The 6,087-nt window shown below is 36.4% G+C and overlaps 1 pseudogene; it reads left to right on the top strand.

Annotated features, from left to right (window-relative positions):
* The first annotated feature begins 5,569 nt into the window (after nucleotides 1-5,569).
* Nucleotides 5,570-5,688, top strand: LOC120605840 (uncharacterized; annotated as a pseudogene).
* Nucleotides 5,689-6,087: the final 399 nt, after the last annotated feature.

The following is a 6,087-nucleotide window of genomic DNA, read 5'->3' as shown; positions in this document are numbered from 1 at the left end:
TTACATTTAAAAGCATCTTGCAAACTGGATCATACTATAAACAGGCCAAGGTTGAGCATTATTTTTATTAGTATTATTATTACTACAGCATAGCTATGTAAAATCTCCTGTGCTCTAAATAACTATAATTCTTAACTCTATGAATTTTTTATTTTTAGTGACAATGGTAAAAGAGAGATACTTGCATTATAAGGAAATGATCATAGTCTCCTAATAAACTCTGAGAAGTTCTTAATGGAACAAGAACTCAACTCTGAAATCCCTAGGGAATTACCAGAGACAGGAATAACTTGTATTGGAAACTTCAGGCGACCTGCAGCTGCTCAGGAATAATAGCAGAGATAAGAATGAAACTGAAGGTGGCAGAACATTTCTCTTAAGCCGATATTAATCCTTGCCTCCTCGCAGCAATCTGAAATGTTTTGATGTACCTGTTGATGTTTCTGTCTTCAAATAAGCCTTTGTCATTTTAGTGACTTTGAATTATGACTCTGAGAAGTTGGGTATGGTCACAAAGACAGGTCAGAGAACTGGTTCTGTAATAAAACTTGAACCTTGCTTCTCTTTGAATATGGCCTTGAGTAATTTATTTCTGTTATGCGAACCTGTTTTCTCATCTGTGAAATGGGTATGCAAATAAAGACAGTAGATACTACCCACGGAATAACTAGTACGATGTCCTAACTCTGCGGTGGTTACTGTGTATCTCATGCATAGCTGAAGACAGAGGCCCAGGGAGCTTAAGTAACTTCTTTTGCCTTTATGAGCCTTTCCCCTCATTAAAAAATAAAAATAAAAAAATAAAAGATAATTGAAATGTTTATTTTAAATGTATTGGTACAAAGACAGTTGTAATCTAGTCTTCGAGTCTGGGAATCAGCTGGGAAAGGATGCGGCTAGGATTTGGACAAAAGTTTATTGGAATCCGAAGCCTGTAATTTTCAACTACAAAGTGTTGCGCAAATGTCAGTCGTCGTTGCTATTGATGACACATTCAGACTGCCTGGGTATTTAAGAGAAAAGTTCATCTACTGTGACTCCAGAAGCCTAAGCAGAAGTGAGACATTTCTGATCATTTTCTAAGCAAATTTGTGAAGCCCCACATGTGCCTACATAAGAATCAAGGAAGACAGACATTCCTCCATAGAGTTTGTCAGGACATGAAGGCAATGAAAATGTTATTGAACTAAACACACAGTGTGAGTTAGTCACTGCAGCACCTTCTGCTGTGCACTGGACCCTTTTTATTCTTTATTAATCTATCTCATATTTCTCACTGCTCCAATCTTTGTTTCGGATATCCACCCACCTTTCGTTAAACACACACTTCCTCTTCTACCTTGCATGGTGCAAGGGAAGTAGGCAAAACAGAGCTGGCATGAAGACAGGGCTGCATTCTGCCTAGGTTCTTTGTCACTATGGGCCCCTTTCCCCACCCCCCACCCCCACCCCCCAAAAATGAAAAATATAATTTATGACTACATTGGTCTAAAGGTGGATAAAATCCAGAATTAATCCATATTTATACATTCATTATGATTATATTACTCCTGATTTTAAAATGAATCAAAATCGAGACTTTATGTTTTCCTGAAAGTATCATAGGTTGTGGGTATTGTGCCTGTTTTGCCTAATGGAAATATTGACTATGAAGGAAGAGCTCAGAAAACAAAATTTCACAGGATGTGACTCCCTTTTCAGAAACCTTACAAGTGTGACCTCAAGTAAGTAAAAGGAACTCTACACCCTCAGTTTCTTCCTCTGCAAACTAGAAGAATAATGCCTGACTTTGCTGGATTAAACAGATAGCAAGAAATGGAGAACAGACTGGGCTACAGTATAGGTTCCCATTGATTCCTGGGTCCAGAGATTCCAGGTTCTTCAAGTTGGCCAGCCTAGATCATACATCTGTGCAGGTAGCCAGAGCAGTGAGATAAAACGATTGATTGACTGTGCTCACAGAATCACATGCATCTTCTCTAAAGGCAGAGGGTGTCTTTCATGTCAGACGAAAACAAACAAACAAACAAACAAATAAACAAATGGAAAACAAAGACTCATATCCATTGAAATCATTATCACCATTGAGAGTGAAAATAGAAAGATAAATTCACTCCCTCTCCCCTCCTAAGGCATCCAACTAAAAATTTCACTCTAGATTTATATGAATTCATTTGGATAAAACCACTCAACCAGTAACTAGTTCTTCTAATTATACTGGCCTTTTCCACATGGATATAGGAAGAGACAGTTGACAAATGTCTTGCTCAAGTCCAGACACATCTTATCTACTAACTCTCTCTGGTCTAGTAAACTTAATATAGGAGAAAATGAGGTTAGTTTAACACAGTGCCAGCTCCAAAATTTCTATGTGGGAGGCAGCAATTAATTTGGAGGGGCTGGATGCAAGAAACTTCTCCTAAAGCTGTTTGCAGAGCATGTATCCTATATTTCTTCATGTAAATAATAACTAGAGGTGATTGATGAAGATTATGAGAAAGCTAAGACAGTAAGACCCTTTCAGAGCACCTTTAAGGCATTGCCTACCTCCAGGAGTTTTGCCTAGTAAAATTCTTCTCAGCTCTAGGAGTCATTGCCTTCTCTTTATTAATTACCAAACCCAGCCCCAGATAACTGAAGATATCAAGATGTATGTAGCATTCCAGCTCTCTCAGGAACCTCCCCACCTTTCCATCAACTTATTGTCCTTGAATTGTGCTTTAGGTGGGTGTCCAAACCATCAGTCTGTATTCTGCCATTTTATTTCCATATATTGAACATAAGAAGAACATATGTTTGTCTCTAATCTTCCATTCCCTCTCGACCTTCTGGTGCATTTTCCGATTCAGCAATGATCTTGGTGAATAGTTCATAGATAATGGAGGCCTGAATAAATTGTATCCTCCTTCAAAAGTATTTCTATGGTGCTGTGGGGAAGAAGAAAAATGTGAGTTTGGATTTACAAAACCTAGACCAAGTGAGCAAGCAAACTCCTCTCAGAGTCTGGTCACCTGCAAGATGGCTTTGTAATGACTGACTTGCCTACCGCAGAGGATTTGTGTGAGATTTAAATGAAATTTTGTTTATGGATACACTTTAAAGCTAGCAAAGTAGTATATTTTGTACAAAGCAGGAAGCTATAATTATTGCTATTATCACTATATACCTTCTATCTCCATACCACCAAATACCTGGCTACTAACTAGATTTTTATTCTCTACTGTTCAACAACCTCACATCCTGAACAACACACTGACAACACTGTTTGTACTTCCTGGGGAAGCATTTCAATGATTTCATTGAATGATCTATATTTACATTTGATTACTACTACCTTGGACAAAAGTTGATGGCTATTTTATCCTTAAGATGCAATTTTCTTTCTTTCTTTCTTTCTTTCTTTCTTTCTTTCTTTCTTTCTTTCTTTCTTTCTTTCTTTCTTTCTTTCTTTCTTTCTTTCTTCTTTCTTCTCTCTCTCTCTCTCTTCTCTCTCTCTCTCTCTCTCTCTCCTTCCTCTCTCCCCTTCCTTCCTTCCTTCCTTCCTTCTTCCTTCCTTCCTTCCTTCCTTCCTTCCTTCCTTCCTTCCTTCCTTCCTTCCTTTCTTTCTTTCTTTCTTTCTTTCTTTCTTTCTTTCTTCTTCCTCTCTCTCTCTCTCCTTCTTTTAAATCTGTGTTCTTTGAATGGAGCCTTTAAATCAGAGAATTGCTTTATTTTACACATTTTCCTCTATAGAATAGCTGCCAATATTAACTGCAATGATGAAATTCCATGGTCAGAAAGAATGGTGTTTCTGGGATAGATACCTAGTTGTGAGGAGGAGGTGGGAGGAGAATTTAAAAAAAAAAGGAAACATTTCAGATCAGTACAGTTTTATTGTCTGTATTTCCCTTTCATTGCTATATCAGAAAAGAAGGCAAGCTAAGGTCCCGTAAAATTAAAGAGACACAGGCATGAAGGAGAAGTACTAAATTGAGCTTTTGTTGGAAATTGTTGAGGAGGAGGGAAAATCGCCTTTCAAAGCTTCAAGTGCTTTCATAAATTTCCCTTAAAACATTTCCACTGACTTTCTTTACTTCTCTCCTCTTTAAAATGTAAATCACATTTTAAATTTATTTTTTTCAATATTATTCTGAAAAGTCATTCGCAAGTTTATTCAACGAGAACTCAAGGAGAAACAGACAAATGAAAACACATTCTTCGATTGACAAGATTTGTTAGTCATAAATGAAATCATGCAAATGAAAACACTAAACTATAATCTTTTATACATGCAAAAGTTTATCAGTCAAGTATTGATTTGTTGAGATTATTATATGTGTGATAAATGAAAGAGCAAATGTAAAGTAGTATTTGACACATAATAAACCTCAAATAAATATTAAATTTCCTCCCCTTTTTTTGGCAAGATAGCTTCATTTGGGTGTCATCTATAGGGCAAGTTAGATTCGAGAAAAAAATGTCTATTTGTTGTTGCCAGCCTTTTTTATCAAATATGTATTTTTGCATCAAGGTCACAATGATTGATTGTGTACTGGAAGTTGGCAACCTTTCAGAATGGACTTGTAAACTCGTTCATCTCATTTTGTTTGGCAATAGGTATCAAAGGTCTTAAAATTTTTTCCCTTTGACCCAATAATTTTACTTCTGGGAATATATCCTAAGATCACAATCTTAAACTCAGGAAATTTTATGTACTAAGATGTTTACCACAACCTATTCACCATGAAAACTCGTGAACAAGTTTTAAATATAAATTTCATATATAACAATAGAGGAATGATTCACTCAAGGTGCAGGCCGGTAGTAATTATGCTGACTTATGTGCCCATGAACCATCAGCCCCTCACGTAATGGTTGTGAACATCCAATACGTCCTGGCAAAATTAAATACTTTTACTATATAATCAATTTTGAAATTATATGAAGTAAAATAAGCCAGTCACAGAAGGACAAACACTACATGACTCCACTTCTATGAAGTATTTAAAATAGTCAAACTCATAAAAGCAGAGAATAGGATGGTGGTTGCCAGGGCCTGGCGGGGTGAGGGGCTGGGGAGGTATTGTTCAATGAGTATAAATTTAGAGTGAGACAAATAAGTTCCAGAGATCTGCTGGACAACATAGTACGTATAGTTAACAATGCTGTATTGTGCACTTTAAATTTTATTGAGAGGGTAGATGCCAAGTTCGGTGTTCTCACCACAAAGAAATGGAGCAGTTTGGAACTTCTGGAGGTGGTGGTTCTGTTTATTATCTTGATTGTGGTGATAGTATCACAGATGTATGCATTGGTTCAAACTCATCTAACTGTATACACTAAATATGTGCAATTTTTGTGTATCGATTATACCTCAGTAAGCTGCCAAATCATAAAACTAAAAGATGATTCTAAGAGTTGTTCAACAACTAGGAAAAAAATGAAGCTTATAGATATATAATTTGTATTAACTCAGAATTATTTTATGTTCTAATTTAAATGTAGAAAAAAATCAATACAAAATAAATGTTTTATAAGATTGCAGTATATTCTATTAGATAATAAATGTGATCTAAAATATTTAATGTAAGTCTATGGCCATGCCACTCTGAACAAGCTCGATCCCGTCTGATTTCGGAAGTTAAGCAGGGTCGGACCTGGTTACTACTTGGATGGGAGACCACCTAGGAAGACCAGGTACTGTAGACGTAAAAAAAAATAAAAAAATAAGGGATTGTAAACTGACAAGGTCCTTGCATTCTGTGAGGTCAACCAAGGGTTGCCTCGCCTAAAATAAAATAAAATATATTTAATGTAGTTTTAATGTAATATGTAGGACTGAAAGGAAACAAAATATTTATGGTTTACTTGGCCTATTGTTCTAAATCTTCTCAGTTTCTTAAAACAATGACCAGCTATTACTTCTGTGATGAAAAATAAAACAAAGGTTATGTGGGACATTTCTGTCCTTCTTGAGTGTTCTGAGTAGGGGACTGCTTCTGATGTCTGCTCTCACACTAAGCTGTGGTGAAGTGAGGTGGGAAGCCTTTTGGTGATATCTTTGCTATGTCTCTAGTTCTGTGCTCCTCGCTGGAATTTAAGTTCTTC

The sequence above is a fragment of the Pteropus medius genome, unplaced genomic scaffold (assembly GCF_902729225.1).
Source record: "Pteropus medius unplaced genomic scaffold, Ma_sr-lr_union100, whole genome shotgun sequence".
NCBI classification, from domain to species: domain Eukaryota; kingdom Metazoa; phylum Chordata; class Mammalia; order Chiroptera; family Pteropodidae; genus Pteropus; species Pteropus medius.
The sequence above is the reverse complement of the archived record's forward strand: the minus strand, read 5'-3'. Positions and strand labels throughout refer to the sequence as shown.